The sequence below is a fragment of the Rutilus rutilus genome, assembly GCF_951802725.1.
Source record: "Rutilus rutilus genome assembly, chromosome: 16".
Taxonomy (NCBI): Eukaryota; Metazoa; Chordata; class Actinopteri; order Cypriniformes; family Leuciscidae; genus Rutilus; species Rutilus rutilus.
In genome coordinates this window covers 25,921,117-25,935,202 of record NC_140224.1, presented here as the reverse complement: position 1 = coordinate 25,935,202, position 14,086 = coordinate 25,921,117, and the positions used below count along the sequence as shown (strand labels likewise).

The 14,086-nt window shown below is 38.1% G+C and overlaps 1 protein-coding gene across 1 annotated transcript in view; it reads left to right on the top strand.

Annotated features, from left to right (window-relative positions):
• myo1d (myosin 1D) overlaps positions 1-14,086 on the top strand; it is a 61,974-nt gene that overhangs the window by 45,538 nt on the left and 2,350 nt on the right. The window lies entirely within an intron of this gene.

Genomic DNA, 14,086 nt, shown 5'->3' with positions numbered 1-14,086 from the left:
ATAGCAAATGCATTTGCACCCATTTGTGTGCCCATGGCTGTTCATGGCCCATGACTAGGACCCATGGACCCATGGCCCATTTCAGAGCTGGTCTGAAAACGAGGTGTATTCAGGTTCACATTGTTGGTGCGTTGCTATTTTGAGGCAACTGAAATAGACGGCGCAATATATATATTTTTGTTATTTAAAGAGCGCGTTAGAATTGTGCGCCATAGGCGGGTCTACAACGTGCGTACACTTTGTCCCGTAGATGGTCTGCTCGAGCGCATTAACCTCGGACATGAGCAAATCTGTTTCCTCTCTAGAGGAGCATTCAGTTTTTCCGCTTTCCTCTAATAGAGAATCCGCCATGGTGAGAGCGCAACTGCCTTCTAAAGGGAATGGGAGATGAGACTCTTGATTGGTTTATTGCACGTTATGCCAAAACACACCCATTACTCATTAAGAGAATATGAACAACCCTTTTAGACCATGCGCCGAGCAGCTGACTGAGTGGTTTCGGACACGCCCTAAGTGCACTTGCGCCGTGCGCTTAAGACCATGCGCTTAGATCGTTAAAATAAGGCCCTTCGTATCATGTGTACTTGGCCGGATAGATGAAGACCGTTTTACAACTGTGCATGTAAACGCGTGATATCGACTTTCCTTACAAAGATGCCTCGCTGCTTTTCCTGTAAATAAAGCCCTGTGTCCCCCAAGCAGGGTGTTTTTCAGAAAACACCTTGCTAACGTTTCGTTGCTAATGACCTGCAGCCGTAAGCTCTCTCTGGATCCATCCATCAGCGTGATCCATTCGCCGAACAAAAGGCCAGGCTCTGAGGCTGCTGTGTTCTGCTGCTTTCCTCTCCCTGTAGATGTGTACTTAACCTTTATCTCTCCTCTGCTGTCCCGCACATCAGCCTGAGCACTAGCCACCGCAGAGACGCTAGTCCTTCCTCTCTCAGTTCACTTCCTATTGCGATTTCAACGGTGACATCTAGGAAAGAGCTTGTACAGCAGCTTTTGAGAGGTTGTAATACAAAAATAGTAGTCAGTTTAAATTATTTTCAGTTATACCGAACCTATGCCATTATGCGTGATGTGGACGTTAAGTGAGTTTGGATCTCTGGGCACGTTTCGCTGAGGTTTGACACTGAACTAGTTTGACTTTCTGCCAGAGTGGCTTTACGGGAAAACTGCAGACATAACCGTTTTTTTTCTGTGCTATTAATAGATTGGAAGAACATCCCATGTATTGAAAATCAGTCTGACTGGCAAAGTCTGTGCCATATGCGAGTAAAATCATAACCCTCTTATCTGCAGTAAGACTGTTGTTAACAAAGTCTCTGATATCTCAAATCGAGTTCTATGTAAAAAGAGGACTATTTCTCTAAGTGCCCATTTTCTCTCTCAACATTTTAATTTTTTCTCTGAAACTTACTTTGTGTTTATCCTCACCATTGTTCCAGCATCTCTCTTGCCCAGTTACAAAACTTAGTAAGCTGCCTCGCTGTCTGCTGTCTATTTAGGCAGCATTGAACCTCAAGTGAAGTACACATTCATAATTAATTTCACAATTGAGTTTTATGTTAACAATGCAATACTCTAATAAGCATGAATAGATCTAAGACACACATGTTGAATAAATAATATTTTTAATTATATTAAACTATTAAAATTTTTATCAACATTCTGTATAATTATTAATTAGATATACTAAATATTAAACTAATATTATGAAAAAAATTATAAATAATTTATTTTTCACTGAATTAGCAAATTATGCTGCCTGTCTTTTGGAGCAGCCTTTGCATTGGGATCCTATGTACTTATGCCTTAAAGGAATAGTACACACACATATTTAAATTCTGTCATCATTTATTCACCCTCATGCCATTCAAAAATCGTAAACTCTCAAATGACTTTCTACTTTCTTCCATGGAAGTATTCTGTAGCTAAATGATTTGTATGAAAAACACTGAAATTACTACTTATGTTAAGTTTATTTTTATTTCAGCTTTAATTGTACACTATTTTTGTCCAGTTAGTAGTTTGTTCTTCAACTTAAATTATTTCAGTTTCATCTAATATTTTTCATCTAATATTCATATTTTATTTCATCTTTATTTCAATTAACACTTTTTTTTTTCAATAGTTTTAGTTATATAACCAAATTCTGCATTTGTAAATGTCCATCTATTCATCACACAAAGCTAATGTATGCTTTGGGGAAAAAGCTTTCCCATTCATTGTTCATTAGTTACATGGAAAATAAAACTAATACATTTATCAAAAAATGCTCTGGCAAAAGTCATGCCGGTTTTGAATGACATGAGGGTGAGTAATTAATGACAATTCATTTTTTTATCCCTCATTTAACTATCCCTGCCTGTGGAGGCTCAATATTTCTCTTATCCTACCCTACTTTCTCTCTTCTTTTCCAGGGATGAGATGTAGGAGATTAAATATTTAAGATTGTGTGACTGCAGCTCTATTTTTAACCGGGCTCTTCATCATTGGCATGCACAGCACACAGGAAGCACTGCACCTCTTTCTCTCTACAGAGGGAATGCCTCATCGCTCCAGCTATCACACCTGCCTTTAAGCATTATTCAAAGAGATTCGAGCCACAGCCCGACAGATACACACCCACACACTCTCTGGCCGACATGCGCACACGCTCGCACACATCTGTCCGCATCACCGTAGCTGTCACTCATCCTGTCACAGTTATCAAGGAGCGCTTCACTCATGCACTAAACAGAACGTGTGAAGACCCAGATCAGGATTAGCTACACTATTTCGAGTCTTGAGGTTCTGTTGACTACTTTGTTGCAGCAAGAAAGGTCCTGAGTCTCCTTTATTAGCCTGTGTAACTCTTTCAAAAGAGGGAATTCCTCTGTGAGATGCCAAATCCAGTGTGTTGGTCTAATCTGTTTAAATTGGGCTCGAAACAAAGGTGTTGGTGTCAGCTCAGCTAGTGTCTCATCTGAATGAAGACCCTTGTCTCTATTGATCACTGTAGCTTGAACTAAAAGGCCCTGTGAAATTAAATGAAAGAGTTCTCTACAGGAATCCATTAAGTCTGTCTCCTTTTAACACTTCTCTGAGGGAATGAATGGTGCCTTTTGGACTCAAATCCCGTTTCAAAGCTCCTGGGAGAGTGACCAGGAGTTTGGATGTCTGAGTGAGTGTCGTTTCTGAACCTCTGACATCATTATAGCGTTAAGGATTAGGGGGGCAACGACTTGTGCTTCAGGCAGTAGGAAAGCAAGTGTGGGGCTTTTCATTTTCTGCCACTGTAATTACATATTGACATGCATATAGAAGGTCACAGGGTCATTGTGCACAATAATCAGTAGTTACTGATATGAAATCATCCTTCAGGTTCAGTGCTCTTTTGGCTTCTGGGCTTCGCTTTATTGCTCTTTTTCTCTCTTTGTTTAATCTCTCAACTCAGCAAAATCACATGCCATTACTCTTTATTGATCCCCGTTTGTTCTTTGATCACTTTCTGCGTGCTTATTACCCAGAGTGCCTCACAATGACCTCCATCCCATCACTAGCCAAACTGGGCCTGATTCAAATCTGCACTTCTCTGTAACTCTGTTAGACAAAGACTCTGAATATGTGTGTTTGTGTGAGAGAGAAGAGGATTTTTCAGCAATCCAAAGTTGTCCAGCAGTAGTCCTGAGGTTGATAAGGCATGATGGGACAGGGATAATAGTGGTTCTGGCCACTTTCTCACTACTCTTTTTCTATTTGTGTGACAATTAACAAGTTAAAGGGATAGTTCACTTTGAAATTAATTTTTGGTATGTTTTAGCTTACCTCAAGGGCATCCAAGATGTAGGTGTCTTTGTTTCCGCAGTAGTTTCAATTTTGATATTTTTAGGTCAACCCGTTCTTGTCTGTCAGTCATATAATGCATGTCGATGGTCACTGGCTCAAAGCACAAGCACAGAGTCCAAATTAAAACAATTCCCCATCGTCCAAATTAAACAATTCCCCATCGTAAGTACACATTGATGGCCTAAGACACGAAACGAGTGGTTTGTGTGAGAAAACGAACAGTATTTATATCGTTGTTATCTCTTGAAAACAGCACACGTCCAAATGATCTGACGGCGCGGGCGGGTATAGATATATACATAGATGTCGCCTTGGCTACTGCAGTTCATTGGAACGAAACCGTAGCCAAGCGATATCTAGTGTATATATCTATACCCGCCCGCTGGCGGGTATAGATGTATACACTAGATGTCGCCTTCGCTACTGCAGTTCATTGGAACGAAACCGTAGCCAAGGCGACATCTATGTATATATCTATACCCGCCCGCGCCGTCAGATCATTTGGACGTGTGCTGTTTTCAAGAGATAACAACGATATAAATACTGTTCGTTTTCTCACACAAACCGCTCGTTTTGTGTCTTAGGCCATCAATGTGTACTATGATGGGGAATTGTTTCATTTGGACGTGGGGAATTGTTTTAATTTGGACTCTATGCTTGTGTTTTGAGACAGTGACCATAGACCTGCATTATATGACTGACAGACAAGAACGGTTTGACCTAAAAATATAAAAATTGTAACTACTGCGGAAACAAAGACACCTACATCTTGGATGCCCTTGAGGTAAGCTAAAACATATCAAAAATTAATTTCAAAGTGAACTATCCCTTTAAATCAAACCCATTTGTCAAACCCATTTGTTTTGCCAATAAATTACAATTTAAAATGAATAAATTTACAGTCTGGCTAATCGTTTTCTTCCTTCTAAATTACAATAATCTCCATAAACCTATGTTGTCAGTGTAGAAAACACAAAATATACCAATAATAAGAGTGTCTCTGTCCAGACCGTAACTTGTGCTGCAGCACTTTTCATTCTTTTTATAAATCAATCATGACTCTGAGAGAAGAGTTTCCGAGTAGAGGCATAAGTGAATTTCTTCCATTGATGGGATCAGGTTTCTAATTCTAAAGTCACTGGCTGGCTTAAGTGTGTGTTCTAGCGCCAGTGTAATGAGAAACGGGCATGATACAGCATCGAGCTGGGCAGGAAGCTACTCTGTGCCTAATGTGCTGTATTATAAATGCGCACAATAATGCGAACGTTTTTTTCAGGCCTCATTAGTCTGTTGCCAGTGACTCTGTGTTGAGGTGCTGGCTGCAATCATTGTGTCCTTCAGCAAGGTCATCCTTCATGCTGAACGCTCTTTCAGCCTCCAGATTGTCAAGTTGTTTTAGCCCTCTTGTCCTTCCAGTGCTTCATTTTTGCTTTTCCTTCTTCTGTTTTGTCCATTTTTTCTCTGAGCCTGCATGCACTAGCTCTGTTTCTCATTCCATGTGTTTTCCTCTGTATTTCTCACCTCACCTCACTCTTGGTGCTGCAGATGCAGTTCCCATAGCAACTAGACGATCCATGTCTGTCTGATATTTAGTCCATTAGTTGGCCTGCCGGTTTAGAATACTAATGAGTAAGAGAGAGAGAGAGAGAGAGAGAGAGAGAGAGAGAGAGATGCTTCTCTAAATAGCTCCATTTGCCTACCCTTTCAAGGTAAAGGCTGCTATGAATTGCCTGTTGCAGTGATTATACTGGAATTCGTATGTAAATTAGTCGCTTACAGTAGCCTGCAGAGGGAAAACTCATTTCACCCCATCCGAGCGAAACAAATAAGTGGGAATTTGCAATCTAGTGTGCATTTACACACATATGCGCTTCAGTGGTTAAGTTCCCTCTGCATTTGTTTTTTAGTGAAGTTTAATGCATGTGATATTTGTGTAATAGTCATAATACAATTTACTTCAGATTTTTACACTATTTAAAGTTTTAAGGCAGGTGGAACCTTTTATTCTACACTATTGACATAAAAGAGACATTTATTATAATATTTTATGTTTTTATAGTGTATTTACACTACCATTCAAAAGTTTGGAGTTGATACATTTTTATTTGAAAGAAGTCTGCATTTATTTGATAAAAAATACAGTAAAAACAGTAATATTGTGAAATTTATTTGAAATTTAAAATAACTGTTTTCTATTTTAAAATATTTCAAAATGTAATTTATTCTTGTGATGTCAAAGCTGGATTTGCAGCATCATTACTCTAGTCTTCAGTCACATGATGCTTCAGAAATCATTCTAATATGCTTATTTGCTGCTTAAGAAACATTTCATATTATTATCATCATCAATGTTGAATACAGTTGTGCTGCTAAATATTTTTGTTTAAACCATGACATTTTTTTTCAGGATTCTTTGAAATGTTTATACATTTACATTAGAAATGTGTCACTTTTGATCCTTTTTTTTTTTATCTTACCGACCTCTTTTGAACGATATTAATATACAATGTGTTACAAAGTTTTAGCATTTTAAGCCTTTTTTTACATTGCATTAAAAGTAAAAACAATATTATAAACAATATTACAGTAAAGGTAAATTACGATTACAGTAACAATATTACAATTACGGTAAAGTTGTAGCAACCGCCATTGCACTTCAACATCCAGTCCAGTAGGTGGAGCAACAACAACCCCAGACGTAAAACATTGAACACTAAACACTGTCAGGCACAACATAGCAATCAATCAGAACAATTAATTAACAGTCATCCAGCATTACCAGCTCAATGAATGTGCACAGCACTCGAAAACACAATGAGCTCATGGAGGAAACTTCACCACTGGGATCACTTTTGGACAGTGTTGCTTCAAAATAAATCTGTGGTTTATAGAGTATACATTCAATATCACAATAATCTAATTTTATATATTATTATATTTTATATATTATATCATATTTTGTACTGCTAACTACTTTGTCCTTCTATTCTCTTTGGAGAAAATTCAAATACATCAAGTATGTACAGTAAATTGCTGTTTCTCTGTCAAATTAAGCTTGTTTTGCTCTCTAATGAGCTGGATGTGTATGTGTGTTTAGTCATCCTGAACTGAACTGATGGAGGGAAAGGCTTAGCTGACGAACTGGTTGGGGTTTTTAAATGGATGTTGGGGTGTTGGTGGATGGCTATGATATTGTACTTGTGTGCGTTTGAATTGGAGTGGATGAATCTGACCTACTTTCTCCTGTGCTAGCTCTGCATTGCTGTGTCTCGCTCGCTCTCTCTCACCGCTCCACCCCCACTGCCCTTGTGTCTTACATTCTTTTACTCTCTGCGTTCCAACCAGCCAGAGATGTGATAATGGGAGGATGCTTCGTTGGCTCATGTCTGTGTGACTCTCACCTGCTCTGCATCTAATGTCTCCACAGCCATTTTACCTCACATCCTATTACTTTACCGTCCTCTCATTTTTTCTCCAGTCACTAATTGAACTAACCAAATGCTTATACATTTACGTTTGTGTAGCTGTCTTTACCACCACTACCATAATTACAGTTTCTGTCTTTGTAATTGCTACTATTATTTTTACTATTACTAATACAATTACATGTGCTATTTCTAAAGCTGTTATTATGACTATTTTGCTTTTGTTACTGCTACAATACTCATTATTACAGCTATTAGTGTTATTTTTTGGCTTTTCTATGTATATAGTGTACATTTATAGTGTAGTGTAGGCCATCATTTTAAAAATTAAACTTACTTAAGTTATATGAATTTATATTTGAATTTTACTTGATTTAATTCAATTGAATGAAATTAGAATATCATTTTACTTCCTGTTTGCTTCCTTAATTGAAATGCAGGAATTTAATTTAATTTAAAAGCACACACAATTTTGTACAATACTTATTGAAGGATTTGTTCCTTTTTTGAACGTAATGTAGGTTTTTTATATATATATTTAGCCATACTAGTCTTTTTTTAGGTGATGTTAGAAGGAGGTACATTTTCATTCTAGAGAACGTTTGATTGGATGAAAATCAGTGTAGTGCAGGATGAGTCATCAATACTTTGGTTGAGTTTTCCAAGAGGAAAAGGAGTAAATTTTAAATTTGTATGTCTGCTAATTAATGTGTATATTTGCTAGTTCATTTTGTAATTTTGTAATTTTTGCTTTTATTCAGCAAGGATGCATTAAAGGGATACTCCACTTATTTTGGAAATAAGCTCATTTTACATCTCCCCCAGAGTTAAACAGTTGAGTTTTACCATTTTCGAATCCATTCAGCAGATCTCCGGGTTTGGCAGTACCACTTTTAGCATAGCTTAGCATAGATCATTGAATCGGACAAGACCATTAGCATCTCTCTCAAAAAAATGACCAAAGAGTTTCGATATTTTTCCTATTTAAAACTTGACTCTTCTGTAGTTACATCGTGTACTAAGACCGACGGAAAATGAAAAGTTGCGATTTTCTAGGCTGATATGGCTAGGAACTATACTCTCATTCCTGCGTAATAATCAAGAAACTTTGCTGCCGTACCATGAGTGCAGCAGGCGTAATGATATGACGCAGCGCCTGAAAATAGGTCTAATAGGTTAGACAAACTTAGTCCCGGTCACGTTGGAAGTTACTGAGCTGGGGACTATTTTCAGGCGCTGCGTCATATCATTACATATATAGTTCCTAGCCATATCAGCCTAGAAAATCACAACTTTACATTTTCCGTCGGTCTTAGTAGTACACGATGTAATTACAGAAGAGTCAAGTTTTAAATAGGAAAAATATCGAAACTCTTTGGTCATTTTTTTGAGAGAGATGCTAATGGTCTTGTCCGATTCAATGATCTATGCTAAGCTATGCTAAAAGTGGTACTGCCAGACCCGGAGATCGGCTGAATGGATTCGAAAACGGTAAAACTCAACTGTTTAACTCTGGGGGAGTTGTAAAATGAGCCTATTTCCAAAAAAAGTGGAGTATCCCTTTAAATTGATCAAAAGTGACAGTAAATACATCAATAATGTTACATGTGTTTTTTTCTTTTTTAAATAAATGCCGTTCCTTTGAACATTCTATTCATCAAAAAGTCCTAAAAAATTGTATCACGGTTTCCACAAAAATAAAAAAATAAAAAATTAAGCAGCACAGTTAATAATAGCTAATAAATGTTTTCTTTTTACCACCAAATATTAGAATGATTTCTGAAGGATCATGTGACTGAAGTAATGGCTGCAGAAAAGTTTGCAATCACAAGAATAAATCATTTTAAAATGTATTTTTTACTATTCTTTTTTTATTAAATTAAATATATGCAGCCTTGGTGCACTTCAAAAACATTTAAAAAATCTTTCTGACCCCAGAATTTTGAACGGTAGTGTATATGCTAGAAATACATTAGTCAAAGAAAAAGCCTTTTAAGTCAATAAGAAAAACAGTCGATCTCTCTTCTGTCCAGTCAACCTCTTTCTGTCATTCATTTGGCTGATATCAAGCTTGGTTTTGGAGAATGGTCAGGAGTTAGCAAAACATCTGAAATCACTCATAGCACCTTCATCCTCACTCAACCTCTCAGTTCCTCGGTCTATCCTCTCTTTCTTCACATCTCTATCATCTCTTATTAACTAACCTCTTTCACTTGTCACCTACACTGACCCTCTTGCAGTGATCCTCTACTGAGGCTCTACTTTGATGTTCAGAAGCTGATGAATGACAGTAAGGAGCTTTATGGCTGTATAGACATTATCTGGACGTTTGGTAAGTCATGCTTGGATCAAGCAACAGCCTCTTGCTGCAAATGAAGTGCTAAGCTGTCCTTGCTTCCTGCCACGCTCTGGGAAATCTGCATTAACACTATTGATCTCCTGCTATTAGGCCTTAATATCATGATATTAGCTTGTTGGTTTTTAAAAAGTGTCTCCCATTACCAGTCAGGATTATTTTTATATGACTTTGAGTGACCATAAATGTACCCAGGGTATTGTCCCAAAAAATGTTTTGTTGATTATACAGCTCCCATGGGGATTCTTTTAGGAAGTGACAATGTCTCCTCAGTAGCCAGCAGGGTATATAACAATGGGTGGTGTTTGTATAAAGTGTGCTGATTTTCATGGGCCAGCTGTCCTATTGTAGTTTGACCATTGAGGAGCAGATTGTCTTCTGTGAATCAGTGAATGGTTTTCCTCAACCTTCGCAAAGAAAGGGAGAGAAGTCTGGAAGATGTTAAAATTATTAGGTCCATACTGCACCCTACACACCTGCTGTTCATCAGATTTAGTTCTATTGATTCTAAACCTCCAGCACAGGTAATCTCGGGTCCACTTTGATCTCTGTGAACTCTCAACAGGAAGTGTATCTGCACACTATCAGCAAATTTAGCGCCAAATATTACTGATTCATATCAACACCTGCTGTCTGTAACTTCAGTTGCTGATTACTGGAACACAGCGGTCTGTCTTTAGTCAGTGAGCAAGTCTGCAGGTGTCTGTTAAGCTTGAAATCTTGCTGATATACCATAGGAAAAATGGACTTCATAGGTTAAATATGATTTAACATATTAGAGGCATGTTAATTAACTCGCTTGACACATTTTAAAAGCCGTTTTAACCAGTCAGATTGTAATATTGTATCCAAAAGATCATGATTGATTCGTAGTGTTTATTTACAAAGTGGCATCGCCAACTACTGGCCTGGCATGCAATGCAGCGTTTTTAGTCATTTCCGTGGATCCGTGTGAACGGGGATTTTGACAACATTGCTGTCTGTACGCAAAAAACACTAAGGAAAACTTTTCTGTTTTTAGTGCATTGCTGTCATGTTAATATACCCTTACATATACTGCACATGTCTGTGGCACGTGTCTGCGGCGCATTACGGAAAGGTTTTGTTCCATCCTCGACGCGGTGCCAACTCACACCAGGACCATTTCAGAAGCAAAGCAACTGGATTCGCGAGTACACAAGATTTACCTGTCTAATGTTGTTTTTCTTTTTTGGGGTTCTACCATGGTTAAGTTGGCTAAATGGTTATGTTTTGTCCGGTTTAATTGTGTTTATTGTTGTATTGCTGTGTTGCTGTCCTACTTTGTTGTGCTGTAGCCTACAGACAAAGTTAATACACTTAAAAGTCCATGAACGACAAGGATAAAAGATTTGTAGCTGTGTTTTAGACGTTTAAAATACATCATCAATTCTCTTGTATCTATATTTCACATACAGTGCCTGTGAGCAGGAGGAGAACACTGGCATTTGGACGCGGCGTCCGTCAAAATAGACTAGGTGCGGAGAGCCACTTCCGGGACGCTTCTGAAACGTGCCGTGTCGAGGCTGGTATAAACACAAGCATTCAGATCCGGTGGCCATGTAGGAGCTGTGATGCGCCACAGACTTTTGCAGTGTAAATAAGGGGTTAGATGTTACCACATGAAGCACATTTTTAGCTTACCTGACACATTTTTCCGGTATTCCCTGTAGGGCTGGCCTCTTTGCCGTCCATTATTTCCTCCCTGTCCTATTCTTTTGCTCTCTCATTTTCACTTACTTGCTCATCCCTCTATCTCTTTTCCCCTCCTCACTCTCGTTTGCATCTTTTGAATTCATGCCTGCTGTTCTCTGAGAAGAGCCCCAGCTTTGATCAATATTTCTTCTTGCTAAGCCTTTTCTCCCTGTTCTTCTAAATGACCTACTTTGTAATCTCCTCCTTAACAGCTTAAAATTGTGAAAAAGAGCAGAGGCAACGAAGCCCTGCCACTGATCTGATACATATTAGAAGCTAGAGCTCCTGCTTGTGTTTGATAAATAGTAGTTTTAGAGGGTAGGCTTTACTGCACAGAGAGATTTGAGGAAACTGAATTATTATATTTTCTACATTAATCTATCTACTTGGCTTATTCATCATACGTGCTGGTGCTTCAATGAGTGTCATGCTCCTTTTGGTAGATTTCACACATTGAAAATCAACTAAATGCCCATGAAAATGAAATGTAGCAAAGCTTAATTGTTCATTAATGAATCAATGAGGTATAATTTGACTGATTTTATTCCATGTTTTTTATTTTTTATTTAAGGATCATGGTGAAAAAAAACACTTACACCATCACAAGATGTGCTCTCTGTTCTTATCCCTAGGACAAGGTTTAATAATAGCAACCTCAAAAAGGTGCTTCCAGCCTAAGTGTGTGTGTGTGTGTGTGTGTGTGTGTGTGTGTGTGTGTGTGTGTGTGTGTGTGTGTGTGTGTGTGTGTGTGTGTGTGTGTGTGCGTGTGTGTGTGTGTGTGTGTGTGTGTATGTGTGAGGAAGGCAGTGCAGTCTGATTACTGGAGTGGGGCGGTATGAAGCAAAGGATGCTGCGGTGCTGCCTCTCTTCTCTCAAGTGCACAGCAAGCATAATACTTTGTAGCTTCTTTTTTTTCTTTTTTTTTTGAGGATGTGAAGACGGATTAGCCCAAGGGCATATCTGCTATTTTTGTAGGTGGGGCGTGACTATGTTGCAGACACGCATTCATTCTTCTCTCCTCCCATTTCCCCTCTCTCCTCGACCCACAAAATATACTAGAGCCAAAATTGCTTTGCAGATAAATACAGATGCAGATGATCATAAGAGACTGTTTAACACCTTTCTGAACCTCAGTTGCATCTGCTGTTGTGGCAGTAGAATAGAAAGTGTCATTAAGGGCTCTTTTTGAAAATCCTCTTTTTGGCCTGCTGACCTCATGGACATTGAGAGAGAGAAAATATTTATTTCAACTTTATTGCTCTATTGGATGCATGTTTATAACCAGTACACAAAAAACCAAAGCATTACAGTTCAATGATGGTCATTTTAATATAAAGTGGTCCAAAAGTATTTGGAGACACTGTCACACTTTAAACTTGATGAATTTTGCTGCATTAAATAAAACAGGGTTTCCCATTGTAAAACTAATATAAATCATTTTAAAAACCTGACTCGATACGACTCGTGCGCACAGAAAGCCGCTTCAGACAACGCTTGAATGGACAAAAACACACAAAATTATCAAATGCCCATTTTGTCGAGTATCCTCGCAAGCACAGTTAAATAAGTTAAATGAAGTCTTAAATGTATGTAAATGTATCAAAGAACAAAAGACAGAGAAAACCACTCATTGCTCTTGACTGAATAACGTTTGTAGCTTTAAGAAGGATTAATATATATTTAATTTATAATTGATGCAGTGAAGTGTTTGTGAACTTTATTTAATGTATGTTGGGTATCCTACCTGTTAGACCTACCTACAATTCTTAAAGCACTGTTTACAAGGTTACATGGGTCAAAAACAATGAAAACAATAACTTTTTGTGCATTTTGACTGACTTGGCCAGTAGAAAAAAATTAGCTCATATATATTAAAAGGCACAGGTAAATGTGGCATTTATTATAATGGATTTATGTGAAGATTGTTTTAAGTTCACTTAAATTAAAAGTTGTTAGATTATTTAAAGCCTAATAAATGTTAAAAAATGATAGCTTTCAATTATACTGTAATGCTGAATGACTATAATTAATGGCTAAAATTGAGGGGAAAAGATCAGTTTCATAGAGACATCAGTAGCGGTATTAGTGATGCCTTCTTTCATAAAAAGATGCCATTAAACAAATATTTAAAATATTGGCTACTGTCTTTATATTGTTGCTACATTAATTTTAAGATTAAATGTGAAATTATTACAATATAAAAAAATATTAAAAACTTAACACTGCGATTAATTAGTTCATTTTTTTTAAATCGACTGAGAGCACTAATGCACACGCACACGCGCACGCACCCACCCACACACACACACACACACACACACATGCATAGTGTGTGATTTAAGTGTCAAAAGTACTTTTGTTGGTTTCATTTGAAATTTCCCCTAACTGAAGAATCCCAGAATAACGTGTGAAAGTGTAGAGATATATACGGACACAGTCATGATGCTGTCTGGCACTAGACAAATGGGCTTGAGTTGTATTTACCAGTTACCTCTGCATCTCCGGAGTGCTCACTTCCCCTCCCCCTTTTACCTTCCCTTAATACTCCTTCTATTCTGGGTAGCAGAGCAGGCCTCAAAGGTGGTGAGTCAGTTGGCGTGAAGGGCACGGGCACAGGGGAGAGGAGGGCTGGAAAGAATTGATTTTCCAGTGGGCCATGCAGAGCCGTCTGCTCGACCAGCACTGTGTGAGAGATACCGGCTCACAGAGAGACTCTCAGTATGGGGAAATCTACAGTCTTCATGTTGTTCCCTGCTGCTAC